We start from the raw sequence: 16,863 nt of genomic DNA on the forward strand, positions 1-16,863 counted from the left end.
AAACATAAGGCATAAATAAAACAACAACAACACACAAGCAATTGACTTTGGACAATGCTGCGGCTTTTATTGTATAACTCTTGAACATGAAAATAATGTTGAGAGTGCCGTAGAAAAATAAACAGAAACGCCAATAAGGCAATAGGCAAGCTGCGTGAAGCTCAAAAGTGCGTCTATGCAACGACTCCAACGAAGCGCGGCATATACATATGTACATAGCAAAAACAAAGAAGAAAATACAAGAAAATTCAAGTAAATCAAAAAAAAGAAGAAAAAATAATAAAAAATTTCGCACTGACATCTCACACAATGGCGGCGTCTGTTGCACCAACAAGTTCAGGCGCACATAAAAATAGACTCATAAACTCACATACACAAGCGCAGAGAAGGCAGGGGAACACTCACACAGAGATACATACAAAAATAGGCGTTTGCTTGAGCTTTGTTGCTGACGAAGTGGCGAGACGGCGACGCATCTAAAGTTCATTAATACAAATTCGTTATTTGCCTTCATGATGCCACACACTTTTTTATACTCTCGCAACAAAGTTGCTAAAGAGAGTATAATAGTTTTATCCACATAACGGTTGCTTGTGTCACCCAGAAATAAAAGAGTTAGATATGGGGTTATACGTATGTATATAAATGATCAGGATGGCGAGTGGAGTTGAAATCCGGATGTCTGTCTGTCCGTCCGTGCAAGCGATAACTTGAGTAAAAATTGAGATATCTTAATGAAACTTGGAATACATGTTCCTTGGCACCATAAGAAGGTTAAGTTCGTATCGGACCACTGCCACGCCCACAAAATGGCGATAACCGAAAACACATAAAGTGTCATAACTAAGCCATAAATAAAGTTATAAAAGTAAAATTTGGTAAAAAGGATTGTTGTAGGAAGGGGCATATTTGGATGTATTTATTTTGAGAAAGTGGGCGTGGCCCCGCCTCCTACTAAGTTTTTTGTACATATCTCGTAAACTACTGAAGCCATATCAACGAAACTCTCTAGAGTCGTTTCTTTTACGTACTACCTTATACGGTCTAAAAATGGAGGAAATCGGATTATAATAACCTTTCATAGAAAGGTTATGTTGAAAACTATTAAAAATGCTTTTATTCACTAAGGAAAACACTAGAAACGTTAAATTTCATGGTAAAGATGGTACAGAAGAGCTGCACTCAAAATGATATACAAAATTTTAAAAGGGCGTGGTTCCGCCCACGTATGGGTCAAAAACCATATCTCCGAAACTACTCGACCAATTTCAATGAAATACGGTTTGTAATATTTTCCTTTCTTCAAAATAATATGTTGTGAAAATAGTCCAAATCGGATCACAATCACGTCTACTTCCCACATACCACAACTTTGAAGACGTTTTACTTTACACTATATAAAGTACGCACTAGTGAATAAATCGAAACAAAATTTTGCACAAATACCACATGTATAGTGTGGCCCTTCTAAAAATCATCGAAACGGTTCATAAGTTTTCAAGGCCCCATATATCGAACATGAGGACCTCAGTGCTTTAACAAATTTTTTACCGACATATGTGTAAGTCTCTCAGATATTTTGAAGAAATTCGGAGGGAATATCTTTCTTTTAATAATATGTCTCCGTGCCCAAAAAGAATGAAATCGGGTCATAACTTCCCCAATCTCCAATATACTTAATATTAGGGTTTCCAACTTTCAATGGATCAATTATACCATATATATGTATGCCGAATATGTGGGTCAAATTGCTTGTTATATTAATAAAATTAAATAAATATATTGCGAGAGTATAAAATGTTCGGTTACACCCGAATTTAGCCCTTCCTTACTTGTTTTAATGTTTTTTGTTGTTATAATTTTGTCTTCTTTTCATTTTTGTGAGTGCTTCCGAGGAGAACTTGAGGAAATATGTACAACTGAGTATCTACTATGTATGTATGTATAGTATATGTGTATGTTGGCGTTAGAGTCACCAATTGTGGTGGAAAATAGGAAATGCAAAAACTAACGAGTGAAATGAAGGTGAAGGAGAGTTGGCGAGAGCGCGCGTAAGGCGGTTAAATTTTGGCGCGGTTGGGGTAGTTATGTTTGCCCCATTATATGGTAGTTACTGCATAGTTATCCGTTGCCTGTTGACGATTGCTGACTGCCTGCTGCAACTTGGAGCGCGCTTATATTACAAGTTGGCACACATACACGTACTCGCTCACTCTCGTATGTACATTTTTAATTTGTTAGCTGCCGTTTAAGCGGACAAACCTGAGTCAATAGTATATTTTCAGTCGATTTGATTAGTGAAACTGAGCAGAAAAATCATGAGGTGTTAAAGAAAAATTAAATAAAATGTTATTAAATAAATCACTGAATGCTAAAAAAAATTAAAATTAATTTAAAATACTGTTATTTTATCATAACAAAATTAGTTTATTCTAACATCTATTACGTTTACTATCAACATTTTTGAGGTGTTTGCCTTTCTACTTTTCACTACCGTTGGGCAATTCGCAAGGCAGTCATTAAAGGAGAACTGAAAGACTTTGTTTTACTCAGTTTCTTAAGAGCATGGGTTTCTGCGGTCTTTAAAGAAGTCTAGAAACTGGTATGAAAATTTGGGGCAAGATGTAGCGAGAGCTGATCAGCCTTTGTACCATAGTTCTTCTTCTTCTTGTTGGCGTAGACACCGCTTACGCTGTTATAGCCAAGTCCACAACAGCGCACCATTTATTCCTCGCTTTGGCAGTTTGGCGTCAATTGGGTCTATCAAGTGAAGCCAGGTCCCTCTCCACCTGGTCCTTCAAACGGAGTGGCGGTCTCCCTCTTCCTCGGCTTCCACCAGCGGGTACTGCATCGAACACTTTCAGAGCTGGAGCACTTTCGTCCATTCGAACAACATGACCTACCCAGCGTAGCCGCTGTCTTTTTATTCGCTGAACTATGTCAATGTCGTCGTATAAATTGTACAGCTCATCATTCCATCCATATAAATCCATAAATCTTCCACAAAACCTTACTTTCGAAAACTCCAAGTGTCGTCTCATGGGATGTTGACATCGTCCACGCTTCAGCGCCATACATCAGCACGGGTATAATAAGCGATTTGTAGAGTTTTATTTTGGTTCGTCGAGAGAGGACTTTACTTTCAATTGCCCACTCAGTCCAAAGTAGTACGTGTTGACAAGAGTGATTCTACGTTGAATTTTGAACCCTGGTTCCCAGGTAGACGAAATTATCTACAAATTCAAAGTTATAACTGTCAACAGTGCAGTTGGAGCCAAGACGCGAGTGCCCTGACTGTTTGTTTGATGACAGGAGATATTTCGTCTTGTCCTCATTCACCACCAGACTCATACGCTTCGCTTCCTCAGCTCCTTTTTGCGATGTCAAAAGCGACTTTAAAATCGATCAAAAGGTGGAGTGTATCGATTTTTCGCTCTCGGGTTTATTTTGCCAAGATTTGGCGCATGATGAATACCTGATCCATAGTGGATTTTCTAGGTCTAAAGCCACATTGATAAGATCCAATCAGTTCGTTGACGGTGGACTTTAGTCTTTCGCAAAATACTTGGCGCAGATTGAGGGGACTCCCTATTTATGGATTAGGCAGAGCACACTTAGATTTTACTTGAAAAATTTATATTTATTTATCTTTAACAAAACGGAATAAAACCGCTAGGAAAGAAATAATTAAAAAATCGGTTATATTTGATCTATTATTATTTGTCAACTAACAATTAATTTAGAATATATTTTCAGGTTTTTGCCTAAATCATCCACAACTATATAAGTATCTATAAAAATAAGTCAGAGGGGTTAAATCGGAAGGTATGGGTGACCGACTAAGAGTCATCACTTTTTGACATTACAATTTTAGGGAAATTTTGTGGCAGAAACTATTAGAATAGTCTGTAACTCCCACTGGAGCACAGGACCTCATTTTCAACATAGAGCATCACTAAAGTGTCGGGAAAAAATTTGGAATAATTACTAGGCTTTCAAAACATGTTTAACCATCTCTATCATTCTGAGTATTAGGGTATTAAATAACTCTATATCCACATTAAAGACGGTGCACCCTGTAGAGAAAAGAAAACATGTGTACAACACTAAAAAGCAAGTTAACAATTTAGAAAAAAATTATACATGCACATACTTAAGATACAAAGCCACAAGCATACACATACACAGAGGTGCATAGATTAAAAAATAAAAATGAAAAATAAATAATTTTTGCAAAAGTCTGCGGCAACATGCGCGAATGTGAGGAAAAGAACTAAGTGAACATGTACGGCTAAGGCAATCTCAGGAAAGCAATAAAAAACGAGCGACGAATGATAGCACAACAACAAGTCAAACAAGTTTCCGAAAGGCCTACAGACCGACTAGCCCGGGAATGCTGATGCAGCGACAAATGCAACACACCGCCTTAAATTATTCGCACAGACGTCAATACAGGCGTACATATCTAACTATACGTATGTATTTATAAATTTATACACGGACTTAGTTCTATATCTACTTGCATAACTACGCTTACATGTACATATTTATGCTTAAAGTAGCGTATCAACGAGGAGGGGTGAGCGCTGAGAACCCCTTTTGATGGCTATCTAAAAATTATATTCAAGTTTAGAAGTAATATTTTATGAGAAATACTATATAAGATGGCTGGTTGGTTAAAAAGGGAGGCGAAGAGAGCCTGACCACAAGCGGCCGCACTTAGGTCATTATTAGGCCCATTGTGCTCCCCGAAGGTACCCTGATAAGCGTCACCTGAACAACTCGGTCAATTTAACGAAGTTTCTGAGTTTATTCCATCCCTGCTGCCCAATTTCTCTTAGATTAGAGTAATGGGAGCCTTGGAAGGTATCTCTTCTTAAACGACAGAAGGCCGGGCATTCGCAGAGATAATGCTCTAGTGTCTCATTATCTTCCACGTGTAGGTGGCCTCTTAGAGGCAGGTGCCCCGTGATGACCCCTGTGATACAGCCTAGTTCTCTTTTGCTATATATCTATATAAGATACTAACGTTAATATTAGAGATCTTACTATAAATGTCTGTAAAGAAATACATCACTTCAATTACTCTTTTAAGGGGTTAAACAGGTTCCACGGTTTAGAATGGAATGCGACCTTGTGACTTGTGTCTTTTGTGCCCTGTCAATTTCTATATCGGCACCATTAGTCCCAGCACTCTGATGAATTCCAGAATGGTGTTGGTACTAAGAGAGTCGATGCACACTGCAGTTGGAATGGTATGTCCCAGTGAAGTCCTAATTCAGTGAAGTGCTACATATTCTGATATTAGATGTAGGGAAGTTTCAACCTCCATGTCACAGAAGAGGTAGGTTTGCGTTAAGACCAAGATCTGGTTGTGTAGATGTTTTCTGAGCTTATAATGGCCCGTATATAGTCCCACCAGTACCCTTAGTTTGCTTCTTAAGAGGTTTATTATACACTTGAATTTTGTAATTGGCGTAATCCCGTCCGGAACATTTCCCCTGTATGGGGACCCATTGCCAAAAAAGGTTCTAAGTCTAGCAATTTTTTTACAGCTGCCGTTCGAGCTAATTCGTCGGCAAGCTCGTTCTCTGATATCCCTTTGTGTCTCGGCACCCAGATTGGATGTACGTATAATGTTGTTGAGGTGAGACGATTCTTGGGATTTTCGAGAGAAAGGTTTTGCGTTAGATTTATGGTCCTCTGAACATTGGCAACGGCGAATACCGCAGACGATGGAACGATGAGCTGTACGATTTATACGACGACATTGACATAGTTCAGCGTATAAAAAGACAGCGGCTTCTATGGCTAGATCATGTTGTACGAATGGATGGAAACGCTCCAGCTCTGAAAGTGTTCGATGCAGTACCCGCTGGAGGAAGCCGCGGAAGAGGACGACCATCACTCCGGTGGAAAGACCAAGTGCAAAGTGACCTGGCTTCACTTGGTGTTTCCAGTTGGCGCCAAAAAGCAAAAAGGAGGAATTAGTGGCGCGCTCTGGTGGATTCGGCTATAATCGCTTAAAGCGGTTCCTACGCCAAATATATATATATATATAATGTTGTTAGATAGTTGAGTCTATCTATGCATAATCTGACCAAGCGGGACTTTGTTTCACACTAAATAATCACGGCTTAAAAAATGTGTTTATTGCCTGATCCGAATAATTGCTTTGCATATACTCCATGGAAATGCTCCAGGGTGCTCTTCTCGTAACTCAAAACTTAAAACGATTACACAATAAATTTTTGAAAAAAAAATAGCGAAATTTTAGACAAAAATTTTGTTTCCTCAAAAATTTCCAAAAAAAAATATTTTTCACATTTTTTACTTCTTCCAAGTTTTCACTTCAAATGGTCCCGCCTGGAGCTATGTAGTCCGAGTGCTCGTCGGAAATGACGTCGCAATCGCAGAGTTTTTTTTAATTTTTCTTCAAAAATTTCAGTAATGTCTCGGACGACATCCATGTAACGCCTTAATAACTCTGAGGGTATTGATATACTGTTACAAAGTACTTTTTACTTATTCTAAGTCTTTTGTAGATTAAGCACGGCTTTCCCGAAACACGAAAATCCCTGAAATTTCATTCATTTTCCCAGAATAAATTGTCAACGGTAGCCCTCTTTGGATCGGATCGGATCCTAACCTTAATAATAAAATTTTGTGTACCCCTCTTAAGATTTTTTTGCGTTCGGTGTACATACACAAGCATGCCTTCTTGTTGCCTTGCTTAGCTGCTATCAATTAAGCCGGCAACTTCGACGCTGTTGCAGATTTCAGTTAAGTCTTATGTGTTTTTTGTTGTTGTTGCCGTTTTATTTTCGACTTTTGCTGGAATTTTTATTATAATGTATTGGCTTCTCTGTATTTATCAATGCTCTGCCTTTTTTTGGGCTTTTTTTGTTGTGTTTGTTGTTGTTTTTTGTAGCCTCTGGCTAAGCAATTTTGCTTTGGCGTATTTTGTGTTTAGCAAACATTTTGCCGACTGCCTTGCTTTCTTTCGCTCTTTTCCGTCGACAGCATTCATGTTAGAGCCGCTTGCAATTGCTGTTTTTTAATGCAGTGGAATTTTTGTTGTTGTTGTTGTTGTGTTTTTTTGTTTTTGCTTTTGTTATCTCATTTTTTGCATTTGCGTGTATTTTATCTTACATTCTCCACTTTTGCTTTAATTTCTTCGTACTTGTACGTTTGTAATCTTCTTGAATCGCTGATTTATTGCTGATAATTTATTTTCAATTTGCCGGTCTGCGCTTTCAATTCTAATTTATGTAATTTTGTTAAATTCCTTGATCTTCAATTTGCTCTTTTTTTCTGCATTTCGCAAAAGCGAATTTCGAGAAATGTCCATATGTGTATGCATTGAATGTGTATAAATTAAGTTCTGATAATATTCAAAGTCTGATTTATGGAATCAAAGTGTAAGGTATTTTTATTTTCTCAATAATATTAGGTTGCTTTTTTGCTCTTTATTCAAATAAAAAAATGTTACAGTGATCGGATTTAGTTCAAATATGCGCCGTTTCGTTTGATAATCTTTTTACATCTAGACGGCAACTTGATAATACCCCACTCGTAGAAGCCCCCATCCTTATTTGCGATAAACTCGATAAAACCTTCCATCCGAGCTCCCATAGCTCCTGACAGGTCATCAACAAAGTCTGTGGTCTGGTGTTGTCCTGATGGAACACTACACCCTTCCTGGACGCTTCTGATCGATCGCCTGCTTCAGGCGGTCCAGTTGTTCATAGTAGATGGTAAAATAAAATGTCTGGGAGCAGCTCATAGCGGATGATTCCCTTCCAATCCCACCAAAGACACTGAAAAACCTTCCTGGCCGTCAATCCCGGCTAGGCCACTGTTTGGGACGATTCACCGGCCTTCGACCACGACCGTTTTCGCTTGATATTGTCGTATGTGATCCATTTTTCGTCGCTAGTCACCATCGGCTTCAAAAATGGATCGAGTTCGTTCCGTTTCGGCAGCATATCGGAGACGTTGATTCGGTCCAGAATGTTTTTTTTACGTCAAATCAAACTTTTTTGTGTATCCAGCCTTTTGCAGATGGTTTAAAATGGTTTGGTGACTATATCCGATATCACGAGATGCCACATGCCGGTCTAACTCAATGTTTTTCATGATTTGATCGGTATTCGTCGTCACAGGTCTTCCGCCGGCTGGCTTATCCATGGTTTCGTTTTCATCCGCTCTTAATCGTCGAAACCATTCCTTCTCCGCGGTTCGCAGTAACAGAGTACCATCCCCCAAAACACCATTAATCTCACGGAACGTTTGTCCAGAACATTTGCCTTTAATGAAGGAAAACTTGAAAATACCGCGATTTTCGGCGTTAGTGAACTTCATGTTTACACGTCTATAACTGTTGAACACAATATCCAAACTAATCATGCATAGCGTCGTATTGTAGGTTATGTCAAGACCGTTCAAAGATGTATAGTATTACCAGATACCAGATAGTTCTGTAGAGCTTTATACATAGCCGCGAAACTCAAAAGCCCAAAAGGCGGAAGGGAGATATTTGCCAACCTAATATTATATTACCTTATTATATTTCGTCTTGTTTAAATTTTTAATATTTATTGAAATTCGACCTTATAGCCTTTTCATTCTACGCGAATATTATTTCTCTTATCCTATTAAATCCTAATCTTCAATTAGATATCAAATATAAAATATCTAAAACAAGTAAGGAAGGGCTAAGTTCGGGTGTAACCGAACATTTTATACTCTCGCAATTTATTTATTTAACTTTATTTATATTATATAATACACAATTTGACCCACATATTCGTCATATATATTGTATAAAATCCATTGAAAGTTGGAAACCATAATATTAGGTTAGAAGCACCGAGGTCCTCGTGTTCGATATATGGAGCCTTAAAAACCTATGGTCCTATTTCGGCGATTTTTAGAATGGGGCTGCCACGCTATTAACATAGTATTTGTGCAAAGTTCTGCACCGATATCTTCACTAGTACTTACTTTATATATTGTAAAGTAAACGATTCAGATCGTCTTCAAAGTTCTGGTATATAGGAAGTAGGCGTGGTTGAGAAGCGATTTGGCCAATTTTCACAACATATTATTGGGAGGTAAGGAAACTATTACAAGCCAAGTTTCATTGAAATCGGTCGAGTAGTTCCTGAGATATGTTTTCTGACCCATAAGTGGGCGACGCCACGCCCATTTTCCATTTTGTAAAAAAATCTGAGTGCAGCTTTCATCTGCCATTTCTTATGTGAAATTTAGTGTTTCTGACGTTTTTCGTTAGTGAGTTAACCCACTTTTAGTAATTTTCAACCTAACTTTTGTATGGGAGGTGGGCGTGGTTATGATCCGATTTCTTTCATTTTTGGACTGTATTAGGAAGTGGCTAAAAAAAATGACTGCAGAAAGTTTGGTTTATATAGCTCTATTGGTTTGCGAGATATGTACCAAAATCTTAGTAGGGGGCGGGCCACGCCCACTTCCCCAAAAAAATTACATCCAAATATGCCCCTTCATAGTGCGATCTTTCATACCAAATTTTATTTCCATAGCTTTATTTATGGCTTACTTATGGCACTTTATGTGTTTTCGGTTTTCGCCATTTTGTGGGCGTGGAAGTGGTCCGATTTTGCTCATTTTCGAAAGCAACCTTCCTATGGTGCCAAGTTTCATTAAGATATCTTAATTTTTACTCAAGTTATAGCTTGCACAGACGGACGGACGGACGGACAGACAGACATTCGGATTTGAACTCCACTCTTCACCCTGATTACTTTGGTATATATAACCCTATATCTAACTCGTTTAGTTTTGGGTGTTACAAACAACCGTTATGTGAACAAAACTATAATACTCTCTTTAGCAACATTTGTTGCGAGAGTATAAAAAATTATAATTATTTCAGTATTTTTTATAAACTACACACCTCATAAAAAGTACCTTCTCACACACGTGTTTACTTCCACACTTACACGTAGTAGTAAAAGTATAAAACTGTAAGTATTATTGCGCATTTTCCATAATTTCCACTCCGCTCTCATTCTGCTGTAATGTAACAATTTTCGGCATTCCCTTTGCACAGCGCTATTCATAACAAAAATCGCCAAACACTTGCCGCTGTCAACGAACGCGCCACAAGGCAGTGACAAAAAGTATGTAAAAGCCTCAGGCCAACCCATATACATACACACATATCGTAGATACACGACGATATTTGTTATTTATGCGCGCTCATGAGGTCAAATAAATAAAGTATGTAGCCGTGTGCAACACTAAATAGGCGCACGCATACTAGTTGTAATGTGTTGTATGTATCAGATCATATATGTATGTATATAAATATAAATAGTTTGTATATGTAGTAAACGAAAGGTTTTAGGTTGCTTATACGCCATAGCGTGTATTTTTTGCTAGACGCGCCCTCGGCTGCATATACAACTATACATACACATGTACATGCAACAACAACAACGTCATTACAATGTTGTAAAATTCAATTTCACATTCATGTATTTTCTCTCTTCTTTCTTAATTTGTATGTCATTTAGTAGCATAAACTCACACATGGGTATATATAAATTTATAAAATATGTATATACGTATATAGAAATGTGGACAGCTGCTGCCATACATACCTCTAACTCTGCCAATTATTTCGTCTACGTTGTACTTCCGGTATATCTGTTGTTTTTCTTCACTTTTTCAATTTGATTTTATGTGAATTATTCTGTGGTATGCTTAATTTTTGCACATACTGTAGAGTATTTTTTAACTTTATCAATTATACACTGTAGAAATATTATTATTATTCAGCAGAATAAATTACTTTGGAGAATTATTGGTTAGATTCATGTCTATTTAAGCAGAATAATAGAATAAGATGGGTACTGGAGGTTCCAGATACCAGATTATTTTAGCAAAATATTTAAAACTTAATCAAAATGTATCTTGTGTTGGCATTAAACCAACCTAAAAACTTAAGAAGCTTAAGAGAAATGATCATAGTTTCGAAAAAAAAAAAAATATTTTTTTTTATTTTTTATAGAAGGGTTGCCATCTATTTGGAATTTAAAATTTAGTCAACTATATTTCAAAGTTTACGAACGCCTACTATATGGATGCCAACATGTGGTGTTTTAAAAATAATGCGAATTGTCAAATATACAGTTGAATGGGTTTGTATAGTCCATAGTTGTTGTCAAAACTTTGTATTACGTTGATATATGTACATGTACCGAAGGACGATCAAAATTTTCAACTGTTTCCATTGATTAATTTGTCTGTAGCAGCCGCTAAGGTTAGACGTGTTTTGTTGAGCTTGGGGATTTTTGTTTTTTAAAAACTCATACTTCGTTGAGAGAGACTTTTTCCCATTTCCAAAAATAAAAAGAACCTTAGAGAACCGTTGTTTTACAAGCATACGAGAAATCGCTGGAAGAACCAAAGGCTATTCCAAAAATCAAATTTGAGAAGTGTTTTGACGATTTGAAGAATGGGGACTATTTTAAAGGTGACAATGTAAAAATTATTTTCAAAACACGAAAATTAACCACACCTCTTATTATACTAAAGGTGTAAAGTTCTCTAGTTGAAAGACGGAAGCTTTAAACACCGTTAAAATATTTCTACCTGATTGAAAAAGTATATTTGTTAAAAAACTGCCCAATTATAGACATCAAACTGAAAAATTTTGAAATTGTTTCTAGTTGAAAATATTTTTTTAAGGGTTGCCATTATTCCAAAAATTCCAATTCAATAAAATTCATTAAAATTTTGTCATTTATGGAATAAAACGGAAATAATACGGAATATATTTTTTTAGGTTTCAAACCACTTTAATAAATTTGAAATTATATTAAAAAAATGTATATAAATTCAAAAATTATAAGGTTATATGGGTACCAAAAAAATAGTCAATAATTTCGAAGTGGATATTTTTAATATTTTTTAAATTTTTTTTCAAACGGTTCAATTTAATATTTCAATATCGGTAGTATATGCAAAATATTTTAAATACATTTATATGATACAGTGCGCGTCATCAGGATAGCGCCCCCCAATCATGCTTGGTTAATACCAAATATTTTCCATAGTATTTGGGTTATAGCTACACTTTTTCTAACATACTTGAAATAATTTGCTTGAAAATAAGCTACAGAAGGTAGAGCTCTTGGTATTCCACTAATCGAATTAACCGAATAGGGCATTATTCGAATAATAATATTCGGTTTGCACTATTCGGATAGTCGTCAGTCATCGACTATTCGGTTAACCGTTCGTCGTCGACTATTCGAATATAACTGTTCATTCATTATCTTATTATTATTGAAAAAACAGAATCATTAAAACTAACAAATAACTCGCTTTAAAATACAAAAACTAACAATGATTTCAGGGCAACCATTAAGTAATGACAAACTTGTTTTTAATCATTTCAACTGGGCGAATTATTAAATCACTATTTCACATAAAATGTCTATTTTGATATGATAATGTTAAAAGGTTAACATTTGCTGCTTGCAAGCAGCTTCTACGTGGTGTCACAATGTTTCCAGCAATGGAGAACGTCCGCTCTGATTCTGATAAAGAGGCTGGAATGCGGAAACTTAAAGAAATCAAAGACTTTTTGGACTTCAAACAATTTTCATTTATTCGAATAGTGACAGTATAACTATTCGAATAACCGCAATAGAACGACTATTCGAATAGTCGGAACATTGCGACTAACCGAATAGTGCTAACCGGTTAATATTCGTACGAACGGTTACAAACCGGATATTCGAATAATCGGTTTTCAGGTTAATCGAATAATTTTAAGAGCCCTAATAGAAGGGCACAATATGATTCTTTATCAAATTTTAATGAATTAAAAACAAAAACAGTACAAAAATTTGCAAACGAAAATTGAGTCATCAGGATAGCGCCCCAAATGCAATGTTAATTATCTCGCATAATTTGGGAACCATATGCACCTAATGATTTGCATAAAATTGCAGAAAAAATTGTAAGGCATCGAAAACTAATTTTAAATTTTTTCGAAATAAAGAAACTTATAAAAAGAGCTTCAAATGTGGCAATAATCGTCGATTTACGGTAGCAGACGGGCGTTGTATACTCTGAGAAGCTTCAAATTATCACGACTCCTCCGTCAAAACTGAAGACAAAATAATGTTAAAGTGATCAAATCAACTACTAAAATGGTGGTTATGGAAGCTGAACGTTTAAAAAGACAGAAACCAAAGAAAAGTTCACTTTTTAATAAGTTGCGAAATTAAATACGTAATAATATAAACCAAAATGTCGGTGTTCTGGAGTTGCCGCCATACTCCCCAGACCTAAATATTACAGATAACGTCTGGGGATGGTTGGTTTGGAAGATGTATGAGAGTGATAAGCAATATACCACCAAAACCGAACTAATCGACGACATAAAACTCATTTAGTCAACCATTACACTAAATTTTATTAAAAAACTATAGGGTTAACAAAGGTGGCACCGCCCACTACTAATTTCAGTTAAAAATATTCGAATTATAAATGAAAAATGTTAAGTTTAACTTTTCATATGAAATAAGCGGAAAAAATGAAGTTAGCGTAGGGGGCGCTATCCTGATGACGCAATTTTTCGTTGCCCTCCCTTTATTACTTAGCTTATGATAAACGATAAATTTATTTAATATTTAATATGCATTTAATTTTAAAATATCTGGAATATAATACTTTTTCCTCTTCTCATTAAAATCTATAGAACCATGGCAATTTGTTTTATAACAGTAGGGCTTCTTTCTAATACTGATATTCAAAAAATTATTGCAGTTGAATATTTGTATTTACGAATCAAATTAAATGGTATACAGAGTATTGAGATTTTGGCAATAGCTAAACTGTTGGTAAGAGTATTATGAAATTTTAAATATTTTTTAGTAACCATATCCTTATATTAATAATTTTTATTTTAAAAGCTTTTTTTCGAACTTCGAAACCAAATATTAAAAATTTTGGAATCCAACTTCGAAAATCGGTGAATACACGTTTTTTATTATGTCTCAATCTCCCGGAAAAAATCAGTTTAGACCAATACCCAGCCAAGTGTTGTACAGTGTTATAACTGTTAATACATAATTAATAAATAAAATATTTATATTTATATTTAAGAATATATTTATAATTAATATAAATATTTTATTTATTAATTATGATTTTATCAAATTTCATTACAGAACGCATATTTAAATCCAAAATTTAGTTACTAGGATTTGTGCGAAAATATTGGGGAGAGTATATTATAATATTTCTATACTCTCGCAACAAAAGTTGCTAAGAGAGTATTATAGTTTTGTTCACATAACGGTTGTTTGTAACACCTAAAACTAAAAGTGAAACTTGGCACAATTATTCCTTGGGACCGCGAGAGGGTTGCTTTCGAAAATGGGTGAAATCGGTTCACAACCACGACTACTTTCCATATAACTCAATTTTGAATTCCATCTCATTCCTGCACTTTATAATATATACATATCGAACCAATGAAGATAGCGAAATAAAACTTTACATAAATACTGTATATGACCTGTGGCATCATTTGAGAAAAAATTGTCGAAATCGGACTATAACTTTTCGATGCTCGGATATCGAATATGAAAAATTCGGTAAATCTCTCAGATATCTCAATTTAATTCAGAGAAAGTCTATTTCTTCTAATAGCGTGTCTCTGTACCGAAAATGGTTAAAATCGGTTCATAACTTCCCCTAGCTCGTATATACCTAATTTAAGGTTTTTCAAAAATACGATGGGATTAATAGTGAAATCGGTTGAGGAATTACCTCAGCCCTCATATACTATATACATATGATGATTTTCGTTATTCTATTGGACCGGATATATGGGTCAAATTATGTGTTTTCTGAAAAAAACTAGATCAATAAATTGCGTGAGTATAAAATGTTCGGTTGCACACGAACTTAGCCTTTCCTTACTTGTTTTTTTTTTTAATTTTTATTATATTGTTTTTTATAAAATAAATGCATGCAATACTAGAAATTATTTAAAATACCTTTTTTTTACGGAAATTGATTTATATATTCTAATAAGTGTTAAGAAAGTTTTTAATAATTTTTTTTAAATTTTACACGTGTTTACAACTTTTTATTTTCGACACCGAACGTGATTCATAATTACTGAATGTGACTGATGATTTTCATTACTTTTTAGAATATTTTAATTGATATTTTTATTTTGGCGCCATAGTAATGTTTATTTTTTTTGTAATTTAAGCACTGATGATTTTCATTACTTTTTAGAATATTTTAATTGATATTTTTTTTTTGCTTATTTTTTGTTTAAAATATCAGAATTGCACATGTTTTTAGTATTTAATGTCTTGATTTTAATATTTAGTATTATTATTTAACCGGTAATTATGTAGATATTTTCAGCAGTACTCAATTTTATATATTTTTTACTTAATTCAATAACATCTGCCTTCAGCTTATTGTTGTTAGAAGGAGAAGTTAATATTTATTTATTTTTTGTTATTTTATGAATAATCATTTTTATATTTTCACACTTTTAATTTAACTATTTCTTTCAACTTTTTCATTTTCTTTTTTATTTGTAATTTTATTTTTTGTTTATCTTCATTCTTTTACACAACGCGCCACGCAACGCTTGAGCAAGCACCGCACAAATCACAACAATTGTTGTTCTTCTTCTTCATGCGAAGTCACAGCTTTTAAGTTTGACTCAGCAATTCACTAACTAACAACTATAGACTGACTAGCAGACACCGTCAGTGGGAGCGCTGTATTGCAAAGTGGAATTAACACCGTAAACTTGTTGTCACTCTCATAGTCGGCAAGAGACTGAACGCATCGGCGCAACTGAAACCGAAACTGAAAATGCCAAACTGCAAACCAAACCGAAAGCCAAAAATGAAAACTGAAAAATGAAACTGAATTGCATGCATGCATGCAAAACCACAAACAAAACGAAACGAATGTCATGCTAAACAGCAGAGCAACAGCAAAAACAATAACAACAGCTACAACAAAATGCGAATTAAAGCAAAGTAGCGAAATGAAACGAAGTTGGATGCAATGGAGTAATATGTGCACACACACACTTACATATAAGAGCATGTTCTTGCTGTTGGAGGGGAGCCGTGTCCAGTGCTTGGTTGCTGCAAATGTTGAATGAATACCAGACACTTTGTTGGCTGTCGATTGTTGGTGTTGTTGTTGTTGTAGTGTTATTTTTGTTGTTTGCGTGCTTGCAAGCGTACACATCATTCTATATTATTGTTGTTTTTGTAGTTTTGTTTTACTCTTTCAATGACGACAAATTCAACGTATAACGAAAATGGAAGCATGAATAAAAGCGAAGAAATCTTGCACGAAACGGCAGACGAGCTGGTAAAGCGTAAAAAGTAAATATGTAGCAATGGTGTAACGGGTGTAAAGAGCAGCGAATTGAGTGAATGGCGAGTGGAGGGTGGTGGGCGGCATGCTGGCCGGCTTGTTACGAATGGCGACGGCGACGAATAGGCGGCAACGGAAGCTGCACACAAATGCAGCGACAACAACAACAACAACACCAATAAGAACGATTACGCTGCGACAGTGGTGACGGTGCTGTTGAAGTCAAAACAAAAAACCGGCGACAGCAGCAACTACAACAAAAGCAAATGAAAACAAACATTGCTATTGTTGTTGTTAGATTGTTCAACAAAAGTATAGGCAATGCGCTAAAAGATGAATGTCGAAGATGCTGATCAAACGAAGTAGTGCGAAAACAAAAAAAAAAAAAAATACGAAATGCAAGAATAAAGAATAAAACATTACAAGCGATTGGTT

The 16,863-nt window shown here is 35.4% G+C and overlaps 1 protein-coding gene across 3 annotated transcripts in view; it reads right to left on the reverse strand.

Annotated features, from left to right (window-relative positions):
* LOC105210926 (ecdysone receptor) overlaps positions 1 to 15,882 on the reverse strand; it is a 326,137-nt gene extending 310,255 nt beyond the window's left edge. The window contains exons 1-2 of one of the 3 annotated variants that reach the window (XM_054234169.1): positions 15,066 to 15,882; positions 10,647 to 10,799 (exon numbers count right to left, since the gene is read on the reverse strand). The gene's annotated coding sequence lies outside the window, so the exon portion shown is untranslated. Of the gene's footprint in view, positions 1 to 10,646; positions 11,561 to 15,065 lie in introns of those variants that run through there. The other 2 variants (XM_054234171.1, XM_054234168.1) reach the window with 2 other exon arrangements.
* Positions 15,883 to 16,863: the final 981 nt, after the last annotated feature.

The sequence above is a fragment of the Zeugodacus cucurbitae genome, chromosome 6, assembly GCF_028554725.1.
Source record: "Zeugodacus cucurbitae isolate PBARC_wt_2022May chromosome 6, idZeuCucr1.2, whole genome shotgun sequence".
Taxonomy (NCBI): domain Eukaryota; kingdom Metazoa; phylum Arthropoda; class Insecta; order Diptera; family Tephritidae; genus Zeugodacus; species Zeugodacus cucurbitae.